This window comes from Ochotona princeps, chromosome 9, assembly GCF_030435755.1.
Source record: "Ochotona princeps isolate mOchPri1 chromosome 9, mOchPri1.hap1, whole genome shotgun sequence".
NCBI lineage: Eukaryota > Metazoa > Chordata > Mammalia > Lagomorpha > Ochotonidae > Ochotona > Ochotona princeps.
In genome coordinates this window covers 76,102,030-76,115,391 of record NC_080840.1, presented here as the reverse complement: position 1 = coordinate 76,115,391, position 13,362 = coordinate 76,102,030, and the positions used below count along the sequence as shown (strand labels likewise).

General features: G+C 39.2%; 1 non-coding gene across 1 annotated transcript; it reads left to right on the top strand.

The window, feature by feature from the left end:
* The first annotated feature begins 1,186 nt into the window (after nucleotides 1-1,186).
* LOC118757574 (U2 spliceosomal RNA) lies at nucleotides 1,187-1,377 on the top strand. Its single transcript, XR_004995274.2, has one exon. It is a non-coding gene; the product is annotated as a U2 spliceosomal RNA (small nuclear RNA).
* The last annotated feature ends 11,985 nt before the right edge of the window (nucleotides 1,378-13,362 follow it).

The window sequence follows — 13,362 nt, the reverse complement described above, 5'->3', positions numbered from 1 at the left end:
AGGATTTCAAAAAAATTTATATCAAAATAAACTTTCAAGCCAGTTTCCATAAACTCCTTGAAGTACCCTCATGCAGTTGGGGAAGATCTCACACATTCATGTGACCCATGAATTCCTGCTTGATCTTATAATTGCAGACCCCCTTGTCTCATCCCAACACCCTGCTTTTAAAAGTTTGCACTATTCCTATGTCACATGGCACAATTAGGTCATCCAACTTTTCTCAACTTCTCAGTCATGCCATGTACAGATCCACTAAGTTCTTCACATTTTCCTTTTTTCCCCCACTTAACATTATTGTCTGTTCTTCTCAATTTCATTTGTGAAACTCACAACTGTCCTTCAAGACTAGCTTTGGACTTCATTCCTTCCCTCAGAAGGGACTGGATCCCTCCAGTGTCTTCCATGACATATGGTGCTTTGCCTGTGACAACCCTTGCTCTTAGTATATTGAGGTATTTATTTATTTATAATACTCCACCCTACACATAAGCTCTTTGAGGAATATGATCTCAAATCATGTATAGTTGTCTCACATGCATTATAAACATTTAACATATACATGGAATATAGGCTCACTTTCTATTTACTATTGCTACTTTACATTCAAAGTCATGAGTACCATGGGATTTCTAACTGGAAGCAAAGCTACCAGCTTTTAGGCAGTTAGAAACCTGTCCTCTGATTTCCCTCCAAGGCAGATTTCTGATGAAACTAACGCGGGTGAAGCTGCACAGCCCCTCCAAGTTGTGCAGGCCCTTCCAAAGTCCCAGAGAGGAACTAGTAATGGGATCGCAACCACGCGATCCTGTGAGATTTGCATGACAGTTTGACATTGCCTTTTTTAAAGCAGTACTTGTTTATGTTGTTTCTCCTGTATGATCTATATTATCTGCTATACTTAAGGTACTTTAATCTGGCAAAAGAAAAACTTCACCCTGTATAGATTTAATTTGAATTTGATGAAACATATTTGTTTAGTATAGCTTGCAGTCTTGTCTATGCAAGTCAGTTGCTGTTAACTAATTAATAAACACATCCCATAGTTTTGCTGATGCCTTTTGCTTTTGTCAGTGTTTCAAATTTTCTAATTGCTATGAACAATTTTCTTTTTATTAGTAAATAGTAAATTTATGCTGGATTTTAAATTTATAACTTTTGATTTTATTGAAAGGACTTAACTTCCATCACTTCTTGGCCTTTTGGCTAAGATCAAGTGCAGTATATGTTTTGTTGGTTTGAAAAGACTTACCCTCATTTTGTATAAGCTCCCAGTTTCACTACCTGGATACTTAGCTTGTCTTAATATTCACAAAGCAAATGGGAGCAGGAGAGAAGGGTCTATGACATCTATTCCAATGTTTTCTTCTTATCTTCTTGGCAAAGTCCGGTTGAGAGGATCATGAGTGTCACAGAGGCCCAGTGTTGAAGGGGACACGAAGAACCCAAGGAGAAGAGGGTTCATCTTAGGGTTCTAGTCTTTACTCAGACCATCTTAAATGTGGCTCCTTTTGGTCCACTAAAAGGAAGTTCCTAATGGATTTTTTTCTGTCTGATTCACTCCTGTCCAACCCACATAGGGATGCTGAAATGATATGACATCCACAGGAAACAAAGCACCTCTAAAACACTATAGAAGTCATGGCATCTTTTAGGGATAGATTTTGTTTGTTAATCTGTCTGCTCTTTACACTAAGTGTAGGAATGCTGCCACACATCATGGAGCTCTCCACCCAGTAAAGATGCAAACAGATTAAAAAAGCAACTACCACATTGCTTTAATTACACACAGCTGAATAAGCAGAAATCTGTCTACAACAATCTTGCAATATGTGCTTAGTCAACAAACACATATTGAACCCACATTCTAAGCAAATAATTGTATCTTTACATCAGAAGTGGGCCTAATAAAGCCCTTGGCCGTGACCTTTACTAAAATAATGTCTGTTTTAAACTGGACTCAGTAGACATCAGTGAAATATCACTTACCACTCTCAGACAAACTTCACAATTGCTAATTGAAAACAGAAAGAAATTTCAGTTTCTGTCAAAGAGCTTTCATGGTAGTAGTGTTTAAGAAGTCAATATGTATAAAATGATGTATGTTGAAAATATTCTGCTTTTACCTTATAACCAAAGAAAATGAAAACCATTCTCAGAGGAAATGGAAACCTAGGAGATTTCTGCTCCCTTTACTAAGGCATAAATCTCTTAGCATAAATCTCTTAGCTTCCAGCCAAACAACTGGCTGTCTCATGTTATTACACAGCAACACTTTTGTTCTCAATAGTGAATGACTAATTAACAAGGGATAGGGAATAATGTTAGTTCTTTTCAGGAAATCTCAGGAAAGTTAAAAAAATGTTCTCCCTTTAGTGCAATTACTCTGTATAATATGTCACAGTCTTATCCCTTTTGCCTGCTTGAACAGTAACATCTCATAAGATGAAGGAAAGAAATTAACCTCTGCAGAAGAGCTTCCATTTATTCAGAATGTATTATTTCTTAGTATTATCATATTTAGTTCTCCCAGGAACCCTGAAAGATAAATATCATTACCTCCAGTTTATAAATGAGAACTCAGCTACAAACCAGTTTAGTGATATACCCAGATGACTATTAAGTGATTGAGTCTGAATTTAAACTCAAATCTTAGTACATGAGCTCATATTCTGTCCTAAAATGCAGAGGTGATTGATTCCTTGTGTTCTGGCTTGGGCTTGTGTAGACTTTATAAGAGGCCAGCCCCTGGAATTAGGGCAAACCTGATCTATCTGGTAAGGAGATGACTCCAATCACCAGGAACATAAAATATGCATACTGCACTAGGTTTATTCTCACTTCTGCCACAAAGAAGTGTCTTGAAGAATGCGCAAGAAGCCTCTGGAAAACATGGGAGAATTGAAAATTAAGGTCTTTTTTCTTCCATTCCTAAGACACCTTTTAGAGAATTTAGTATTAACCTGAAGTCATCACACAAAAACTCAAATAATTTGACCAGATAGATAACATCCACACATATTCTTCACAGGATTGAAAGCGTTTTCTGTCATATGACTTCTCAGCTCTCCTTTGGTTAACACACAAACTCTAATGCCAATAGCAAACCTTTAGATAACTAATCCTCACCTTCTACACACAAGAAATACTTCAAAATTTTCAATATATTCAGCATTCCGTTCAGATCTTATTGATGTTTTTGTGTTTCTCTGTGCCTTTGCTCATTTGATTCCATTTGCTGTCAATGCATCCTGCAGCCATTTCTTAGGAGAAAGAAACCTTTTGATTGTCTAATATACAGTTCAGTTAACATATTTCTGAAGATTCACTTGACTCTTTTGGATTTATTTAATTTTTCCGGCCACGGAAGCCTTACAAAAAATTCTATGAGAGTATTGTTCAGTTGACTGCATGACTGTTTAACTATGTGCATATATTGTACACCCCTATCTGCATTCCAACTTTCCAGGTTCAGGACTTAAGTGGGTCAAGTAATGTCCTGATTGCCTAGGCTTTCCTCTTCTTTTATTTCAATTGAGGTAGTAAGTTATATCTGTCTCTAATTGCAGGGGAATGTATAATTATATTTTAGAAACCTAAAGAGATGGAATAAAACCAGAAAAGGTGATTGGAACCAAAGCTGGGACTATGTTTTTCCCTATGATTTTTTGCAATGAAAATGAACTCTTTTTGAAAATATGATTTTTTGGGCGTCTACTCTGGCAGAAGGTAGTTAGACATACCACCTTTGAAATGTTACTAGGAGAGAAGAATGCAGAGCATAACAAAAAAAAGGTTGTCTTCTAAACTATGCAGCATTCATTGGAGACACTGGTTCAACTGAGGTCAGGGATAAGCAGATTAATGTGTTGCTCATTGAGCTGAGTGCTGCATAGTACAGTCGAACGAACATGAAGTTTGCGGCTGAGAGTCCTGGGGTTGCTCATCAGTTTTGACATCTATTCAGAATGTCCTTGGGCAGGTTATGTAACTTCTGAACAATTCACTTCCCTAGCTCCAACTGCACAAATATCAACAGCTCCAATCAACATAAAACATATATCTGGTTCAAAGTATTCATCAGTAATTTCTTCCTGTGGGGAAAAGAAGGGTGTTTTTTATATTAAACTTAAATTTTTCTAGTAGTTCCTTAAAATTAAAATGGATATAGTCAGCACGCTTCTCTTTACATGGAAAAGCAGCGAAGGATCTTGGCTGCTGTACCCACATGGGAAAACGTGCCTGGTTCCCAGCTTCAGAGTTGTCGAGCTCCAACCATTGAGGTCCTTGGAAGAGTGACCCAGAGGTTAGGAACTCACTCTTTTCTCTCTCCCTCTCTTTCTCTCTCTCTGTCTCTTACTTTCTGTGTTTCTTTCAAGTTAAATAAATAAATCTTTTTTTAAAATGGGTATAGTGGGAATTATTCTAACTTCTTCCACTTCTTAGTTTGTGAAATACTGTGGGATTCATCTGGTTGTAACATAATAAGGTGAGATTAGTAATCCCTGATGATAAAATAAGCAAAATACTAAACTACAGTTCTTGTTAATGATTTCCTCCGATCCAGAGAAAGTGAATGAGTCAATTTATGGGATATTGGGAAAAAAATATTTTCAGAGAAAAAAAATGGTACATATTTCTCATGCTAATAATGTGGCTATATTCAACCTGTGCAGCAAAATATTCCTTTTTAATTTTAGGCTATAATATGTTTGTTTCTTTAAAAATTGACTACTTGTAAGATGTCAAGCTGTATGTTTTATAGGTTTTTTCCTTTTTCTTTCAAAATGTATAAGTACAAAGATAAAACTGAGTGTATCTGGTTAAAAAATTCCCTAGATTCTAAGTAAATGCGATTTTCTGAGCTTTTCAAACACTATACATTAAATATTATTGCCGTTGCGAATATGTTAGAAATACTCCAGGAAGATGCTCATAACGTTAGAATTTGAGTACACGTCTATGTGTAGAGTATTTTTCTAAGATAGTAGGAACATAGTATGACATTCTTTGGTTTTCTCTCTAATTTTAAAAGGTTAATTGAATTGTTGAACAGTATTTAATTTATTATAATTTGGCTCGTTGGGATTCATTCTTCTAATAGCTTTGAATATCTTTGCATGCATTAAAATCCATTAAATAAAGCTTTTGAGAAAAACAAATATCAAGAGAGAAACAGATGGCCAATCAGTGTAGGACAGCATTGCTCTGAGTGGTGAGAGCAGAGAGGAGAGTGGGTGCTCTACAGAGCTGGAGAAGGAAAATCACCTCATTGGTGAGCAGAGCTCTCAGGAGACCTAAGGAGACAAGGTGGAACTGCACGGATGAGAAAACAACTTAGAAAATGATCACAGTTGCAGCCCACAGCCCAAAAGGAAGGTGAGCAAAAACGTTGTATAGTCAGCTAATCTTTGAGAAGGAATCAGAACATAACTCAGAGGATATGATTTGTTTCTTCAAGAAATGCTGTAGGGACAATTGAATGGCAGCCTGCAGAAGTAAGATTCAAGACCCCTATGTCTCACATTACACAAATATCAGCTCTAAGTAGATCAAGGACCCAAATCTGTGTCTAGAATCCATCAAACTGTTAGAGGAAGAAAAGGACACAATCTGTAACATATAGGCATTGGGAAAGACATTTTAGAAAAACCACCAAAGCACAGGCAGTCAAAGCCAAAATAAATAAATGGAACTCCATCAAAGTAAGAAGCTTCTGTACAGCAAAGCAGACAATCAGCAAAGTGAAGAAGCAACAAAAAGATTTAGAGAAAATCTTTGCACACTACACCACAGATACAGAACTTGCATCTAGGATTTACAAAGAGTTTCAGACTCAACAGCATCAACACAAACAACCCTGTGAAAAAATGGGCAAAAGAAATGAACATTTTCCAAAAATTAAATTAAAATGGCTAATAGACATACGAAAAAACTTTCAGACTCCTCAGCTATCAGGGAAACATGAACAAAAACCATGTCAAAGTTCCACCTAACTCTAAGTTGAATGGCCTACATTCTGACCTCTACTAGCAACACCTGCTGGCATGGACGTGGGGAGAAAGCTATCCTCCACTGTTGGTGGAAGTTCAGGCTAGTGCAACCATACAGCAGTCAGCACGGGGAGTGCTAAGACAATTGAAAATTGATCTGCTGTATGATCCAGCAATTCCACTCCTGGTGACATATTTAAAAGATGTGAAATGTACAAATGAGAAAGCAACCTTCATACTGATATTCACAGCACCATAATTGATCATAGAAACACATCAAAAAACCTTGATGCCACTGGAAAAAAATGCATAAAGAAACTGTGGTACATCTACTCTATGGAATACTAGCCAGCCATTAAAGAGAAATTCTACCATTTGCAACAGAGTGGTCCCCAACTAAAGAACATTATGCTCAATGAAATAGACAAATCCCAAAAGGACAAATATCATATGTTGTCTCTGATATAAGGCAACATTAATGCAAGACACAAAGCAAATAGATATATAGGTAAAAAGTATACATTTATGCACTGATAAATGATGTAATGGATACTAGAGTACCAGAAAACAAAGAATTGCAGTATGCATCTCTACTCTGTAATAAAAAAAATCCCCCAATAAAGCGGTTAAATACACCTTGACAAGACACTGTATCCTCTACTATTGCATATAACTATAAGGTCATGATATATACAGGGAGCAAAATGCTTGAGTCACAACTTCAAGTGAAGGACTGTATTACTGTAAAGCACAGGTAACAACACAGGAGGAAAAGGAACGGAGAGTGAAAGGATGGAAACCTTATACTTATGATACTGTATGATGGAGAATGAGAATTAAATAAATAAACAAATAATCAAAAGATAACTATTTGTGGACATAATTTTAAGTTGAATCTCATTATTAGCCAAATGACAAACATTTTAGAATTCTTTGGCTTACAGGCCAGTTTTTCTAGTAGCTGAAGTCCTTTCCTTCCTCATATTATATCACAGAAAAGAGTGCTTGGTTATTAAAGTCTTATTTCTATTTCTTAATCAGGTCACAAAGACTGTGTTGCATTTGTAGATGTGGAAGTGTTGTCAAATCAATTCCTAGGGTTTTGTTTTTCCCTAAGGGCAAGTCAGATCTCCACTTCACATCCTGAGAATCTTTGCTGAGGCACAGCGTGGAATCAGAAGACCATATGTTAAAGAAGAGTGTTACTAGACAAACGAAAGGCATGCTGCCACGGCCACAAGGAATTTTCATTACTTCTCATCTACTGCAGATTTGACACTTTTCCACCAGTTATGAAGAACTTTTATGTAAAGAGATAGAGCAACACTTTCAGGATGAGATGTTTTAAGAGCATTTTATGCAATTACATCGTGGGTTACTGAAAAAAATGAGCAGCATAGTGAGGAATTGAGAGAAAGAAACTCTCACTTATGTGTTTTCGTGTCAAATTCATTTCACTGATCAGCAGGTGTCTTGGTCTTTGAGAATTACAGATGTGAGAAACTTAGAGCTAAAGTGCACTTTCAAAATGGTAAATTATTACAAGGCAAAACTCACGGCCAGAAAATATTAGATTTAATGCAATGATTAATGAGGGAACCAACAGGATATTATTGGTTCAAAGAAAATTTTAGGCTTTAAGGTATTTATAGAAAATTTAACAAAGAAATGTCATAATAGCATTCTTGACTTCATTCATTTATTTCACTGATTAAAGTTTGTCAGTTAAGCAGCTTCATGAAGTTTGGGATGTCTAATCAGTAGCAATGAGATAAACTATGCACATTCTCCAAGGCAATCTCATTTTTTAAGATTTATTCATTTTTATTGCAGATATACAGAGAGGAGGAGAGAGAGAGGAAGATCTGCTGTCTGTAAATCATTCCACAAATGGCTGCAACAGCTGGTGTTGCGCCAATCCAAAGCCAGCAGCCAGGAACTTCTTGGGGGCTCCCACATGGGTGCAGGATCCCAAGGCTTTGGGCTGTCCTTGACTGCTTTCCAGGCCACAAGCAGGGAACTGAATGGGAAGCAGGGCTGCTGGGATTAGAACCGGCACCTAGAGAGAATCAAGATGGCGGGATAGGGTAAGGACACTTTGAAACAGATGGAGAAATATTTGGGCCCGACAGCATGGCCTAACGGCTAAAGTCCTCACCTTGAACGCGCCAGGATCCCATATGGGCGCCGGTTCCAACCCCCGGCAGCTCCACTTCCCATCCAATTCCCTGCTTGTGGCCTGGGAAAGCAGTTGAGGATGTCCCAAAGCTTTGGGACCCTGCACCCGTGTGGGAGACCCGGAAGAGGTTCCTGGTTCCTGGCTTCGGATTGGCACAGCACCGGCCATTGTGGCGCACATGGGGAGTGAATCATCGGACGGAAGATCTTCCTCTCTGTCTCTCCTCCTCTCTGTATATATGACTTTGTAATAAAATAAATAAATAAATCTTTTAAAAAAAAGAAATATTTAATCAGGAGGAAGCAGGGAGGACACATTCCAGGAAATAGGAAAGGACAGAATAACAGCAGAGGGGTACCTGGAGACTGACAGACACAGGAAAGCAACAGATACAACGGGTGGTGTTGCAGTGACTGATACTCCAGTGGCATTCAGCTAATGGTGATATGAACTCCACCGGCAGCCAGAACTCCACCAACAACCAGGTGGGAAGGGACTTTCACTGGGAGCTTGGGAGGTGAACCCAGACAAAGAACTCTCCATCCTGCTGGTCCATTTGATTTGACCAGGAGCAGAGACAGAGCAGCAGATCCCAGGCGAGAACAGGGTGGATTTCACAGCCCAATCAGCCACCTACAGCTGGATTGGGCACCATTTTGCATGAGGAGGCAAAGGCAAGGGAAAAGACTGAGCAAATGCTGACCTGGGAGTGAACTCATTTCTGACTCAGTGAACTGCATCAACGTAGCATTCTACAGGTTCCACCCAAGACAGGTCTGGGTAGCCCTAAGACCTGATGGCCAGCAGATCAAGAACTCCAGTAGTAGTACGTCATGCTCCATTTCGCACACTGTGGCAATAGCTTTAGGACTGCAGGGGACAACAGTGAACTGTGCATGTGCTGAGCACCTGAGAACTCACTGAGTTCCTTGGATTGCACTAGGCCCTCAGGAAAATAATAGCCACTGTGGCATCATACAGGTCAAAATAGGTCCATGTGGCACCCAGACCTAACATCCAACAGGTTCCAACAAGATCATCACCACCAACAACCTAACTATATAGGACACCTGGTGTCTCTCTAATCCTGGGACCTGCTCCAACTGGAAGTGGGAGAAAGGTTGAGAGACAACGGTGCAGCCTCAGCACGATATCACAGGAGGTGGAGAGTGGTGAGCCAGAAGCTGGGGCTGTGGAGACCATGGTGGAAATTTAACTTAAGAGCCCAGACCTGGGCCCGGCGGCATGGCCTAGTGGCTAAAGTCCTCGCCTTGAAAGCCCGGGATCCCATATGGGCGCCGGTTCTAATTCCGGCAGCTCCACTTCCCATCCAGCTCCCTGCTTGTGGCCTGGGAAAGCAGTCGAGGACGGCCCAATGCATTGGGATACTGCACCCGCGTGGGAGACCCGGAAGAGGTTCCAGGTTCCCGGCTTCGGATCGGCACTCATCGGCCCGTTGTGGCTCACTTGGGGAGTGAATCATCGGACGGAAGATCTTCCTGTCTCTCCTCCTCTGTGTATATCTGCGTGTAATAAAATGAATAAATCTTTAAAAAAAAAAAAAAAAAGAACCCAGAGCTGGAACTTGCTGGAGGTTGTGGTACAATTGGCTGCAAGCAAAGAGTTATGTACCTACTGCAATAAGCAAAATTGCATTGTAGACCTGTGGGTGACACAGCTTAGAAACCTGTCCCAAGGAGAAGACTCTGCTAACCAGAAGTACAATGACCAAGAGCAAAAGAAGAGACAAAAGCATAATGAATATTACCAAAAACTCCACTGCAAAGGAGCAAAACCCTATGCCAACCTCAGAATTAACTGAGGAAGACATCGAGAAAATGTGTGACACAGAATTCAGAAAACTCATTTTAAAGATTCTGATCAACAATGAGAAGCACATACAACAGTTCAAAGAATTTAAGGAAGCAATAAAGCAAATCAAGGCTAATATATCAGAAATGAAGAACAGAGTGGAGCAAATTAAAAGTACAGCAGAGAGTCTCCAAAATAGAATGAAGCAAGCAGAAGGAAGAATCTCAGAATTGGAAGGTATTTCCTGTCATCAAGGGGAAGCAAACAAAAAGCTGGAAGCAGAGCTGGAGCAGGCAAAAACAAGTATTCAAGAATTGAGAGACACTATTAAGAGGCCTAATAAAAGAGCTATGGGAGTCTAAGAAGGTGCAGAAAGAGAAGCTGAGTTTGCAAATGTCTTTAATGAAATATTAAAGGAAAATTTCCCTAATCTAGAGAAAGAATTGGGAAACAAGATCCAGGAGGGGCACAGAACTCCCGACAGGCCTGATCAAAAGCGATCTTCACCAAGATACATGATAATCAAGCTCTCTTCAACTGAACATAAGGAAAAGATTCTTAAATGTGCACATGAAAAAAATCAATTGACATATAAAGGGATGCCAATTAAACTCACAGGAGACCTCTCACAGAAAACTCTGCAGGCAAGAAGAGAATGGAGTGACATATTCCAGATTCTAAAAGAAAAATATTGTCGGCCTAGGATAACATATCCAGCAAAGCTTTCTTTTGTCTTAGAAAATGAAATAAAATTCTTCCACAATATAGAAAAGTTAAAGAATTTGCCTCTTCCAAACCTGCCCTACAAATGATACTTCAAGATGTTCTCTTGACAGAGAAGAGGAATAGCACCTACCAAAACCAAAGGCAAATGGGAAGAACATCCCAGTAAAATGACAACAGAAGACTAAACCAATGAACAACCCATTCCTAAAATGACACGACCAAAGTACCATCCACACATATCAACCCTGAATGTAAATGGCTTAAGCTCAATCAAATATCATAGATTAGTAGACTGGATTAAAAACAAAACCCATCTATTTGTTGTCTAGAAGAGACACACTTCAATAACAAAATCAGCGGAAACTATATCTCATGGGTTTTGTTGTTTTCTGTTGGTTTCCTCTCTTCAAAACACTTTCTACTGATTAAATCATTCATTGATTTGTAGATCGTACAGGAGCATCATTTTTTTCAAGAAGGTTCTTGATTTTTTATTTTTTCAGCTACATGTTAGTCATTTAATTGCATGTCATTTAACTTCATGGCGTTATTAATTACTTTTTTCTCCCTGATGTTGATTTGTTTTGTGGTTTTCATTTAAGGGGATGTATAGTAGCTGTGTAATGGAGACTGTCATCTCTAGTAACTTACATTTAACTTCATGGCATTGTAAATTTCTGTTTTTCTTTCTATTGTTGATTTTGTATTATGACTTTTCATTTAAGGGGATGTACAGTAGCTGTGAAATCGAGACTAACATCCAGATGTGAGGATACAATGTAGTATGCATTTCTACTTCCAGACAAAGATGGACTCCCAATGAAACTGTTCACTATATCTTGACAATAGGATGCTGGACTCTCTGCCATTGTCCATGCCCGCAATGATGGACATATGACTGTGTATGAAGAACTATATTTCAGTAATGATACAGAGGAACTAGATGGGGGGAGGGAGTTGGGGAGGGGATAAGGGAAATCCCAGGAGCCTATGGAACTGTATGATAAAATGATAATAATAATAATAAAATGTTAAAAAAAAAAAGAACCGGCACCCATATGGGCTTCTGGCGGATTCAAAGCGAGGACTTTGCTCTGCTCCCTCCCATCTAATCTCTTAATGGTACTTTTACCTGTATGATCTTAAAAAAAAAAAAAACCCTAAAAGGTTTTCTCTATTTGTTTTCGTTTTCTAAAGAATTATATAGTATACATTTCCTCAAAGTTTTGCAGTACGTCTAACAAATTTAAAAAAATCTAAGATATAGATAGATAGATAGATAGATAGAATATTGATGTACTGGATCCTTGGATTATTTTCTTAAATACAAAGAATTGTGGGGAACAGATGAGTAGCCTAGCAATTAAGAAATCTGTGTGTGTCCTACATCGGATGTCTGGCTTCAACTCCAGCCCTCCTAGCTCCCAGCTTCATCTTTCTGCCAATACAGACCTAAGAGTGCAAAGCACTGGATCGCTGCCACACTTGTGGGAGATCTGAACTGTATTCCAAGCTACCATCTTGAGACCCAGCCCAACCCTGGCTGTTGAGGAAACTTGGAAAGGGACTCTCTCTCTCTTTCTATCTCTTTTTTCTCCTCCTCCTCTTCCTCCTTTTCTCTCTCCCTCTGCCTGTCAAACAAATATCTTTAAAAACAAAAATAACAGATTTGTGGGGCTCAGAGCGATAGCGCAGTGGCTAAATTCTTCGCCTTGCATGAGCCTGGATCCCATATTAGAGCTGGTGCATGCCCTGGTTGCTCCACTTCCTACCTAGCTCCCTTCTCGTGCCCTAGAAAGCCATTGAGGATGGCGCAAAGCCTTGGGACCCTGCAACCACATGGGAAATCTGGAAGAGGCTCCTGGCTCCTGGCCTCAGATTGGCTCAGCTCTGGCTGTTGCAGCCACTTGGGCAATGAGCCAGCAGATGGACGATCTTCTTCTCTATCTTTCCTTCTCTCTGTAAATCTGCCTTTGCAATAAAAAATAAATAAGTCTTTAATAAGATAAAAGATTTATGAGATTCTTCTAGTGTATACAGAAGTGAGTTGCAAATGGTAGTGAGCATTACAGTTACATTAGAGTCTCACCATTCTGGAGCTTCACTAGCAAGTAGTTGAGCTCCTGGTGTTGATGTTCATGTGGGCAGAGTCCCAAGTTGGTTCAGAGAATTACAGACGACAGGGAGCATGCATATTTGTCTGTGTCTGTATCTTTTTGGAGCCGCCAGGATCCAGTCACAGGATTTCTACACTAACTATGCCAATCCAGTGACTTCCCAAAGACCCTTCCTCTGAACATCATGATTAGATTGAGTTCCCACTCTGTTAGTACCTTTAATACAACACTAGGGATGAAATTCTACAATTTGAATGGACAAGTATGCAAACAGTAGCAAACATCAAGAACATAAATACTTTGTCTGTTTACATTGTTGTATAGTTAAAGTACCTTGTTCTGCTTCTCAGAGCCACAGCCAAAATTCTACTTACTCAAGGTTAGAGAATCATTTTTGTAATATATGCATCTACATGCCATTGCTTAAAGCTCAAGGTTCTGTGTGTGGTTCCCATAAGTGCTCCTTTGTGATTTTTTCACACAGATGTCAGATTTGTGGGTATATCAAGGCTTCGCAGAGCCTGTTGCATAAGAA